Here is a 12,802-nt window from a genome sequence, read left to right on the forward strand (position 1 = left end):
TCCTTCCTCGCTGACAGTGCTGCTAGTTCCAAGATTCTTCTCGCTGAAGTAATAGCCACTAGAAAGGCTACCTTTAACGATAGGTGATAAAGAGAACATGAGTCAAGAGGCTCAAATGGAGCTGATGTCAAGGCTTGAAAAACTTTGGGCAAGTTCCATGACGGGTACCTGTGTATAACAGGAGGTTTATTATTGGCGCACCCTTCAAAAAGGCGCTAATCGCTGGATGTTGCGCCAGAGAGGTTGTCACAGGAAAGTACAGTTGAGAGGGCCGATACCTGTCTACGAATAGTGTTGACTGATAGGCCCTTATTAAGTCCTTCCAATAGGTAATCTAGAATATTGGGAATAGATACTGAGGTTGGATCTAGGTGAAGTAGGACGCACCACCTGCAAAAACCTTTCCATGTTGCATCGTAGATCCTGTTTGTCGAAGGTCGTCTTGATGCTTGTATGATCGATATCACCCCTGAGGAATAGGATTGTTTGGCTAAACTTTGCCACTCAAATGCCAAGCGGCTAGTTGTAGCCACTGAGGATCTGGATGTAAAAGTTTGCCCTGACTGAGCATTACTCGGTCCGGGGGAACCCTCCATGGGGGTGATATTGAAAGATCCACGAGGTCGGCAAACCACGGGCGCCGTGGCCAATGTGGAGCAATCAAGATTACTTCTGCACCTTCCAGGATCAACTTGCGTATGGTTGCCGGTATTAATGGCAGCGGTGGAAAGGCGTACAGAAGTTGCGCCGGCCACCGACACCTGAGAGCGCCCGTTTGGGGTCGGGAATCTGGAGAAGAACCCGGGGAGTTGAGTGTTCTTGGGAGTGGCAAATAGGTCCAGATGCGATTGTCCAAACCTCCGGGAGATCTCCTCGAACAGAGCTTCTCGTTACTATGGGGGAGAATTGACGTAGAGCCAGGTGAATGGCCCGAAGCTCCAGCCAATTGATATTGTGAGTGAGGTCCTCCTGATTCCACTGGCCCTGCGCTATCTGAGTTCCCAGATGTGCTCCCCATCCGAATAGGCTCGCGTCTGTCGTGAGCGTGATCCGGTTCGGTTCCCTGAATATACTCCCCTTGAGCATCATGGGGGATATCCACCAATTCAGTGATTTCAGTACATATTCTGGTACCAAGACCCTCCTGCTGGAGGTACTGAGGCTCCTCCTCTGATAGGGGAGGAGGAACCACTGCAACTCACTTGAGTGGAGTCTTGCCCATGGGACAATGCCCATGCAAGATATCATCTTTCCCAGGAGTCTCGAGAGCTGTATCAAAGGTACTCTCCTGTCTTTCTGAATTTGATGAGCCAGCTTGGAGATGCTGCTTCGACGCTCCTGGGAAAGATATACCCTGCACTGGGAGGAGTCTATCACCGTTCCTAGGTGCTGTAGCTTCCTTGAGGGAGTGAGATGGCTCTTTTCTACATTGACTGAGAATCCATGTTCTTGTAGAGCGCGGATTGTGGTCTGGAGGTCTAATTTTGCTTGCTCCTGTGAGCTGGATTGAATCAATATGTCGTCCAGATAAAAGTGTACACACACCGGCATCAGCCTGAGGTGGGCCGCTATTACTGCTAGGATTTTGGTAAATACCCTTGGGGCTGAGGATAGACCGAAGGGTAGTGCCCTGTATTGATAATGCCGGTGTGCGTAGGTAAATCTGAGAAATCTTCGGTATTTGGGGTGGATGGGAATATGCAGGTATGCCTCCGTGAGATCTATTGAGGACAGGAGGTCGCCCTTCCTGACACTGGTTAGGATGGATTTCAGGGACTGCATTTTGAACCTCCTGTAATTTACGTAATAATTCAGGCCCTTTAGGTCCAATATTCCTCTCCACCCTCCTGATGGCTTTGGTATCACAAAGAGGATGGAATAAAATCCTCTTCCTTCCTCTTCCTTTGGTACCCTTTCTATGGCCTGAATTGACAAGAGGTGTGCTATGGCCAAGGTTATCAGCCTTGCCTTGTGTGCCTTTTTGGAGATGGGACATCTAATGAATCGGTTTGGTGGGGGAGAACAAAAGTCCAAGGTCAGGCCATGCCTGATTGTCTCCAAGACCCAGGCGTCGGTAGTGGTCTGCTCCCAGACCTCGATGAAATTCCCTAACCAACCTCCTATGGGAGTGTCCTGTCTGGCGTCACTTGGCGCGTTTAAAGGGTCGGCCTCCCGATCCTCTAAAGGGACGCCTGGACTGAAACTGGCCTCTGGCTCCCCTGTTTGGGCGATCCTGGGAATGATCCTGTCTTGAATAGAAGGATCATGAGCCTCTAGACCAGTCCCAGGATTGCCCTGATCGAAAGGGCTGTGCCCAGTCCCAGGAATTGCCTGGGCAGAAACTTTGCCTCCGGAATGCCTGATTGCCTCTCCTGTCTAATTTCTTTGATGGATGGACTAGAATTTTCCTTTTGTCCCTACTCTCGCTTACATGTGGATCCAGAATGGATCCAAACAAAAATGACCCACTGTACTTGGACGTCGAAAGACACCACTTGGCCTTCAGATCTGTCTTCCAATTTTTGAGCCACAGTAATCTGCGAGAGGCTACTGTGGCTGCAATCGATCTTGCCGCATACTTGGTTGTGTGAAGTGAGGCGTCCGCCATAAATTGTGATGCCGCCAGTATCTTGGCCAAAGTTTGGTGAGCTCTGACCTGATCTGGAGGTACAGTGGTTTGTAGCTCGCGCAGCCACATGATACACGCCCTGGCGAAGAATGATGATGTTGCCGCCTTGGCCGCCCAGGCTGCGGCCATGTGGGAACGACGGAGGGAGTGCTCAAATTTCTTTTCCTCTGGTTTCAAGGCCTCCGCCATCTCCCCTGGAATCGCAGAAGTAGAGAATAATGAGATCAAGGGACTATCTATTGCAGGGACATCTAACATGCCCGAAAAGGAAGGAGAAACATTGAATAGTTTCCTTTCCACACTGTTAGGTGCTGGTGGTGTTGCTAGGGAAACCCATTGCTCCTCTACCGTGGTGCGGAAAACCTCAGGACAAGGGATGTACTTGTCCTGTGGAACTTTCTTGGCAAAGAGAGGGTTTGCCTCCTTTCTAGTAGAAGGATTTTCCTCCTGAACTGAGGTCAAATTGACCGTAGAGACTGCCTTTATCAAAAGTGATTTCAGAAGAGCTGGATCAAAGAGGCCAGAGCTTGTTGCCCGCTCAGGAGTGGTTCCCTCATCCTCCAAGAGGGGCATATCAGACATGTCTAGGTCTAGTAATTCTCCCTCTCCTATTTGAGAGGAAGTTTCAGAAATGTTTGTAGCCGGAGCCTTGTTTCGTCCCCTATGGGATGGTTGAAAGGCTACTTGGCCCTTACAAGCCATAAATTGGGAAAAGGCATCCTGCATGAATGCCTGAAATTGGGCAGACCATATGTCCTCCTGGGCTTTATCCGTGGGCGCCGCCGCAATGGGAGTATGGTCTGGTGAGGAGGCAGGTGAAGAGGAGTGGGAGGAATCCAACTGTTCGGTTTCCCCCAGAGGAGGCCAAGTTCTGAGAACCTCCTGGGGGGGAGGTTCTGTAATAGGGGCCACCAATGGGGCAGGGGAAACCATGCTTGTCCCATTGGAACTGGTTTTCTGGGCCCTGGCAAACTGTCTTTCTAGAGCCAAATGTCTCCTCGAGGCCTCTCGCTCAGCTGTTTTGGATGGGCCCCTTTGAGTAAGGTGCTTTGTCTTGGCTTTCTTCTCCCCCCCCACCTCAGATTCAGAGGATCTGCGTTTTTGTTGTTGTGGGGGGGGGGCAATTGGGGGCCCTGCATAGCTGAATGCAAGACATTGTCTGCCATTGTGACCAGGTATCCCGAGTAGGCAATACCTTGGGTGGGGAATAATTGTACGCAGATCGGTTGCAGATGAATGAAGCCTGCAAGGCTTATTCTGCACAGAAAGAACAATGGCCGGACAGACAGGTTCCTTTGGGAGGAAGGATCCTGTGGGGCAGTGACTAAAGGTCACCCTAATGGAACAGTGCAGAGTTCAAATCTTTCCTCCCTCTCCTTCACCAAGGCCCATGGAGATGGCCCAGGATTATTAGAATATTTATTCCCCTATATGTGGCTGTTAAAACAGACCACAGGGTGCAAGCATAATCTAACCTTCACTCTTTTTTGCTACCTCTCTCTCTCTCCTTTCTATTATTGTTTTATTTTTATTTTATTTATTTATTTATTGAAACTGTATAAGCTGTTGGTAATACCTCCGAGTGAGTGACCCACCTAAGATGGAGGCTACAAGTATTACCCCCAAAATGGAGTCTAGGCTGAAGGCCACGCCTTCCAACTAAACTGTTAAGGATGAACCACGAGGTTCAAAATGGCGATTTTCGCCCCAACAGTCTTTCTGCGGCTGAGGTAAATTGCGAATTGCCTTAAAAGGGCACGGGTCTTTGTTTTGTGCCCTCCAGGAGCGCCACGGCTTCCCCAAACAACTCTAGCGAGCCTGGGGCTAAACGGGGATACCGTATAGAGGGGAATCCTCTCCTGTTTACTGGTGATTTTCCGCCTCTCTATCTAGCCGTCGGGAGCTCTGCAGCTCTAACGGACTCTGGGGACTCAGAGTTTCGCGCGCCCCAGCTGATCGAGACCACGAAGGTTCAGCGAGTGCTCCCAAAGGCTTCCGCAGCTTCTCGTACTACCTTTTCCTCTTTTTTTTTGATACTCTCACCACTCCTCGGAGCGACGCCCTCAAGGAACGGCGATCTGTCGGCCGCTCGGAGCCCCGAGCCACAGCTGAGAGGAAATACAACTCACTGTGAGTTTCCTGATTAGGATGACAATTTGGCAGAGAGAGAAGGGGTTATTAGGCCTAAATATAGAAATCCTTTGTCAGGAGCTGAATTTCTAGCTGCTAACGGGCTTCGAGACTGAGTCAAAACTGGGGTCACGCCCAAGGGAAGGGTGTGGCCAAAGTTTTTACCCAGTCTGCCGGGCAGGAAGGCTGTCATAGAACCCGACCATTGGATTCTACAGCCATCCTGCTGGAGAAAGACTTTGCCTTCTTTTCGGACAGGCATCAGTCGTACTCCAGAATTGACTTTTTCTTAATTATTAATAATCTCTTTTCTAGGGTGAAGAATGCCAAGATATTCCCAAGAATATTATCAGACCATAGTCCTGTATGGATGGAGTTATCTATTGAAGATGGGAATAGAAGGACTTGGAGATTGAATGAAAATTTATTTAGACATGAAGGGAATTTACAGAAAAGTAGAGATTATTTAAAGGAATTTTTTCCTTTGAATATGCATAAGGGTACTTTGATGCCAATGGTATGGGACGCCAGTAAAGCATATATGAGAGGGGTTTTGATTTATATGAATAATATGCATAGACGTAAACAGATGCAGAAACGTAAAGAGTTGGAAATAGAGATTAAGGCTAAGGAAAAGGTTCTGACATTAAATCCATTGGATAAAAACTTAAAGGCTTCTATTAGTTTGCTTAAGGAGCAATTTAATATGTTGATAGTTGATCAGATTGCAATTAATTTGAGGTATATGCAACATAATACATTTTGCAATGCAAACAAATCTGGTAGGTGGTTGGCTTACCAGCTACGAAAGAAACAGAAATCAAGGATTATAGAAAAAATAAATTATAAAGGTAAAGAAGTTTACCAACAAAATTTGATTAAAAAGAGTTTTTTAGATTTTTACCCAAAGTTATATGCTAGAGAAAATATACAAGTCTCAGACATAGAAAAGTATTTACAGGAATCACATTTTCCTAAACTTACTACTGATCAAAAAGATGAGATTAATGGTTTAATTACTTCGGATGAGATTATTTGAGCTATTAAACAATTGAAAGTTGGTAAGGCTCCAGGTACAGATGGATTAACAGCAATTTATTATAAAATGTTATCTGAAGAAATGATAGAACCATTGAAGGAACTTTTTAATAATATTTTATTGGGAGCAGAGGTACCTCCATCATGGAGAAGGGCTTTTATATCATTGATTCCGAAGGAGGATCAAGATTTGACTCAGCCCAAAAATTATAGGCCTATATCTCTTTTGAATACAGATTATAAAATTTTTTCAAAAATATTGGCAAATAGATTGATGCAAGTTTTGAAACAATTGGTTCATAGTGACCAATCTGGATTTATATCTGGAAGATATATGAAATATAATGTTAGACAAATTGTTAACTTAATTGAGTATTTGGATAAGAACAATCAAATCCCTGCGGCGTTGATTTTTTTAGATGCTGAAAAAGCTTTTGATCAATTAGATTGGCAATTTTTATTTAAAGTAGTAGAGGAAATGAATTTTGGGGATAAATTTTTAGTTGCCCTTAAAGCAATTTATCAACAACAATCTGCACAAATCATAGTTAATGGGGGTTTAACAGAAGCATTTAAAATTGAAAAGGGTACAAGACAGAGATGTTCTTTATCCCCATTGTTATTTGTTTTAACAATGGAGATTTTACTTATTAAAATTTGGGAGTCACCTAGAATAAAGGGAATAAAAATAAACAAGAATGATTATAGGTTGAGAGTTTTTGCTGATGATTTAATTGTGACATTATCTCAACTGACAGACTCGGTTAGGGATTTGGTAAAAATTTTAATTCAGTATGTGAAGGTTTCTGGTTTTAAGGTAAATAATAATAAGACTAAAATATTATCGAAAAATATGTCTATGAAGGAAAAGGATGTTTTGATTAAACTAACAGGTTTTGAAATAGTGAGAAAGGTTAAATATTTAGGAGTATATATCACAGCTTCTAATGTTAAATTGTATAAAAATAATTATGAGATACTATGGGCAAAAGTGCAAAAGGACTTAAATGATTGGAAAAAACTACAATTATCTTTGTTGGGGAGAATTTCAGCAGTTAAAATGAATATACTTCCAAAGTTTTTTTTCTTGTTTCAAATGATACCAATTTTGAAGAAAGATGTTAATTTGGAGGAATGGCAGAAAGGGATTAATAAGTTCATTTGGGCAGGGAAAAAGCCAAGAGTTAAATTCAAGATTATACAAGATATATGGGAAAGAGGAGGACTTAAAGCGCCTAATTTAAAATTGTATTATGATGCGGCGGCTTTAACTTTGGTTAGCGATTAGCTCAACTTAACAAATAAAAATATTCTTTCTCTTGAGGGATGGGATCTATTATATGGATGGCACGCTTATTTAATTTATGATAAAAAAGTTGATCAGGTTTTTAAAACCCATATTTTGAGAAGTGCCTTGTTCCATGTCTGGAAGAAATATTATTATAGGTTAAATTATAAAATTCCAATTTGGGGGATTCCTGGACACCTGATAGAGGGAGTATCCAGGGGAGTGAATTTGGATAAGATTTCTTATAAGGAATTACTTAGTTTGGTTGGGCAAGATTGGCAATTAAAGTAATTGATTGAGTTGAAGCAAGAAAATATTGTACACTCTTGGTTTCATTATAATCAATTGTTAGTGAGGTGGAGTTTAGATCAAAAGGTTGGTATCACCTTAGAGGATGTGAATTTGGTAAAACAGATTAAAGATCAAGGTCGAACTCATATAAAAAGAATGTATAATGTTTTAATAGAATTGGATTCTGAAACAGAATTAGTTAAAGACTGTATGATTAAATGGACGCAAAATATTCAAGAGCCGATTTTATTGGATACATGGGACACAATTTGAGTTAGAAATGTAAAATTTACTCAGGCGCAGAATTTAAGAGAAAATTTTTATAAAATGTTTTATAGATGGCATTTAGATCCCCAAAAGTTGTCTTGCATGTACCCGAATTTACAGCCAAATGTTGGAGATGTGGAAATTTAGATGCAACTTATTTTCATATTTGGTGGACTTGTAGAGATATTAAAGCTTTTTGGGTTAAGATTTGGTGGAATATTCAAAAGATTTTTAAGAGAAAGATAAAGTTTACTCCGCAATTGTTTTTGTTGGGTATTATTGTAGATTTTGATGTTAAAGAAATTAATTTGATGTTGAACCTTATAACAGCTGCAAGATTATTGGTGGGGCAATATTGGAAGAAAAACTTATTGCCTACTTTGGAAGAATGGATACTTAAAGTGTCTAATTTAGCAGACATGGCAAAAATCTCCGCCTATTTGAAGGATCACTCACAAGAAAAATATATTATGGTTTGGAGAAGATGGATTGATTATATTCAGAAGAAATATGAGATTGAAAAGTATTATCTTGCTTTTGAATAGATTCTAGATAATTATTATTAGTTTTAATTATTTTATTATTTTTGACTTAATTTGTTAATATTTGTTGGGAGAAGGAGTTAAAGTGTGTTATGGTTTTGATTGATAGTATAGTTGATTAATGTTAGTTAGATTATGTTTGTTTATTTTATTTTTTATCCTGTAATCAGCTCTGGGAAGTGGGGGAGGGGGGAAGGGGTGAGGGGGTTTATATTGTAATAAATTTATAAAACTTTTAAATAAAAAAAATAATTCTATAATCAAGATCAGTCAACATAACCAAAGCCTTGCAGTCAATTGGCAGAGACAGTAGCTTCTATAATAAGAAGGCACTATACAGTAGAGATTGAATTACAAATAGGTTGCCATCTGTCTTTGCTTAAATGACTCTATCTTAAATTTTTCTTAATAGGAAGGATATAAAGCAGGCATGTCAAACTCGCGACGTCACATGATGTTGCGTGACGTATCAGAGCTTTTTCACCATTGCCGGCAATGGGGTGGGCGCGGCTCCAGTATGATGAAACTGGCCCAGGGGCCGGCAGTTTGACACCCCTGATATAAAGGAATCAGCATCTTGGTATTAGGCTACTTTTGACAAATGACTAACCAATTATTGTTCCCAATCTAAAAGAACAATCTCAATTACTGGAATTAGAATTAGGTGAACCCTGCAGGAGTTTTAAACAAATATTGTCATATTAATTTAGGAAAACAAATTCAAAAAATGAAATTATTCTTGGATGTTATCTTTTATTCTTCTTCCTTGCCTATTAAGAAACATGTTAAAAGTGAATAAAAAACATTATAGATCTTTAAAAAAAACCCAGTGATCAGAACAAATCATAATTTTTTTTTGAAAGCCTTAATTTTTCCCTCAAGAAAGGGAAAACCAGAAGCATCTTTGCCTAAACATTTGTTGTAAAAAGTAGGGACCCTGTCCTGAACCCAATTCCTGATAATTTCATAGACAAGACTTTCTTACCATAGCAACAGTAATGCCTTTCCACTCTCTTTTTAAATGATTTTTTTTCAGCTTCCCAACCCAGCCTACAGTTTTGGGATTCTCTGGCAGACTCCCTCTAAATCAGGGGTCTTCAAACCTGGCCCTTTTATGACTTGTGGACTTCAACTCCCAGAATTCCTCAGCCAGCATGGGAATTGAAGTCCACAAGTCATAAAAGGGCCAAGTTTGAAGATCCCTGCTCTAAATTCTATCCCAATTCAGTCCTGCTTAGCTGCTGATCCCAGAGACCAGCCAGGTAGAGCCATTTAGCTAAGCAACACACATGGTAAGGCAACATTCTTGATATACCCATTTTGTAAATGTTGAAAACTGAAGCAAACAGAGACATTTATTCTAGCATTTTGTAAAAATTCTTTTCAGGTATCAGCTAAACCATAAACTATTCCTGGTGGGACAAGTAGGCATAGTTTCAGACAGTTTTTCTTTGGAGTAACATGGTAAACTTTGTGCTGTTACACCACAACTCATAAGCCATTCCCACAGAGAAAATATAGCGATCTACAGTATGTGTGTTCTAGAGCTCATCACTAAATTTCCTATTTCCTTTTGAAAGAGATGTTAGTTCCTAAACAGGAATTTAATCTTCAAAATACCATATAATTGCTGACATAATCAGCATCAGCAACATCTAAGACTGAAGTTTATTCTCTCCACTTATATTAGTTAAGGATCAAAGTTCTTTACAACGCTTTTTTCATTTGTATCAATCATTTTCTAGAAGTAAAGATCAACACTGGTAATATATAATAGGATTGTTTTTTACAATTTGTTATGTTTCCAGTACTATCAATATTCACTGAACTTTTATTTATTTGTATCCTGCCATTATTTTTATAAATAACTCAAGGCAGCCAACATATCCAACCCACTTTCCGCCTCTTATATTCCTACAACAACAACAATCCTGTCAGGTGGGCTGGGCTAGAAAGAGAGTGACTGGCCCAAAGTCATCCAGCTGACTTCCATGGCTAAGACAGGACTAGAACTCATGGTCTCCCACTTTCTAGTCTAGTGCCTAACCCACTGGACCAAACTGACTCTCACTTTTTGGAGACAACTTTATTGTGCCACCAGAACAAATTTGTACATAATAGATTTTATATCAATTTTATTGCTTGCTCATTCTGTCCACATAGCAGAAAATCTGGTTTAACTCAAGACACAGTATCTTCCTCCTCCTCCATTTTACAATGCTATCTTGCCATACGTTAAATCTTTCTTTGATGTCATGTCCAAAGAATTTACTCCTTGAGATGTTATTCTGATTATTCCATTTTCCCCCTCCTAAATTGCCTGTCAAATGTTAGCCAGCATCTGAAGGGTTTTATTGGGATTCATTAGAAAAATACAGAAATTGGACAGAATGAGGATGGAAACTGCTTTCCTGGATTACTACAGAAGGACGTTTATGAGCTCGAAGGTCTGAAAATCTTAGGTATAACTGATGAGGCATTTGCAGATGTGTGACAAAGCTAACAATGGTTTAACTTGGATGACAGAAAGAAGAATCACTAAATTTGATAAGCCTAGCATTTCTACCCCTAAAATGAATGGGACCTAGTGATAACATCTGGACAGGAATAAAGATAGCATTCATGTGATAGTATTCATATTTATGTCAGGAGGACATCATGAGCTAGTCACAAAGGATATATTTTATTTATTTATTTAGTATAATTTATATGCTGTCCATCTAACTTTGAGAAGAGACCTGAAAAAGAGGGGGTCACCAGTAGAAGTCCTAAAACTTTTTGATACGATTTGTAAGCCAATTCTAGCTTACAAGGGCTCTAAAGCTGGGGCAAACTATGCGGAGATCAGATTAGCATAGCTACATATCGACATATAATTATTCTAATTGCAATCTGTATTGGCATTAGAATATAACCACAGGGAGTTGATATTTCTGGCATGAAGCAACTGCACTGATTCATCCAATACACAGAAACATGTTCTCTCTATTCAACATGTTCATTCTCCTTTTCCTGATTTATATGAAAAAGAGCACAAATGTTTATAAGACTTTGATTCTCACTACAGAAAATTTGATAAGCCAGCATCCTAAGTTTCCTACCCACTATGCGCCTCTTGAACAGGTGTACATAGCGTCAGTCTTCTAAAAGATAGGAAATCTAAAACAAAATAAAAATAAGCAAAAGGGAAAAATAAAGACCAAACTCGTATATAAAAAACTCCATTTTAAAGAATGCATTAAAGCTTAGCCACATGAAATAATATTAATCAATCTTTTCATTATGTTGATAAAGAGCCAGTTCATACACAGAGAACAAACAATTCTCCAATTTTTATAACCCAGGGTAGCGCTGACTTTCTGTTGTAAAAATGTGTGAAGTTTATGCTTAGTAACTCCATAGCTTTTCACCAATTGATTAATTCCACTTTTAAAGCACATAATTGCAAAACACATTACTTTAAAAGTATCCCTCAGACTACCACTGCAGCTTTTCTTTTATGCATCAGCATGATCTCCACTGCTGGACCTCCACAATGATAGGAAGCCATAAAAATAACCATGCTCAAATCTTTATTTATTCCTGGAAGCTCTTGAAAATATCACGATAGAATTTGAAAAGAAAAATCTTAATAATTTCATCCAACAGCATCACTGAAAATTTGAGCGAAGAGATTATGGGTAATGATAAAATGAGGACACCTGACTGCACTACAATCTGAGATTGTTATAATTACACTACAAATTATTGTGGCATGCTAAAAATGGAAAATCAATATCCCCTCCCTACTTTTCAGCAGCTAGCTCAGAACATAATAACATTAAGTAACTCTTCACCCAATACTGCTGAATATTTGTTATTAAGAAGTTTTTTATAGGGCCTAAATGTGTACATTTTGTTGCTATATTATATATTTTTAATTTTAAAAAATGTTTATGATTGTAATGTTCTTACTACAACCATGTCTTAATTGCTCTAAACAAAGGAAGAATGAAACATGTGCAAAAAAATTAGTATATCCAAATTTCACTGGTTTGTTTCCAAATTAAGCTTTCATTTCAAGGGGGCAAAGAAACAGAACAGAACAACGATATCAGGAAAAGTTTTCATTCATCATAAATATATGCATACTTTCAGTGGGATCTGGTTATTGATATTAATTAAGATATTCATTAAGAAATTAAATTCCTATCCTATCCAAAATATACCATTAAAAATTGAAATATCTCCAGATTTCCATTTCTGATTCATTTCTCTATGTGCATCTGTTTTCATTTCTATAATAATAATAGTAGTAAAGTTGGAAGGGACCTTGGAGGTCATCTAGTCCAATCCCCTGCTCAGGCAGGAAACCCTACACCATTTCTCTTTTCTAATAACATTTCCTGGATCAAGTGTTGGATATATCCAGGACAGATAGCTTGGAACCTTTGAAGTCCACTGATCTAGATGCACCTGGGTATACGCTCCGAAATTCCACTGAAAATTGCTCCAGAATTGTGAATTTAAATTTTAAAAATGTAATATAAAAAGTAACTACTTAACCTGTGGCTGCTGTTGCCCACCGCTATCTTCACCCAGATAATGGTTTTCTCTTGCTCTGGTTTACCATTTGGG

At 39.8% G+C, this 12,802-nt stretch overlaps 1 protein-coding gene across 5 annotated transcripts in view; it reads right to left on the reverse strand.

The window, feature by feature from the left end:
- The window catches only part of PDE11A (phosphodiesterase 11A), a 169,905-nt gene that overhangs the window by 126,738 nt on the left and 30,365 nt on the right, over positions 1-12,802 (reverse strand). The window lies entirely within an intron of this gene.

This window comes from Crotalus tigris, unplaced genomic scaffold, assembly GCF_016545835.1.
Source record: "Crotalus tigris isolate CLP2741 ecotype Arizona unplaced genomic scaffold, ASM1654583v1 scf7180000017733.2605024, whole genome shotgun sequence".
Lineage (NCBI taxonomy): Eukaryota > Metazoa > Chordata > Lepidosauria > Squamata > Viperidae > Crotalus > Crotalus tigris.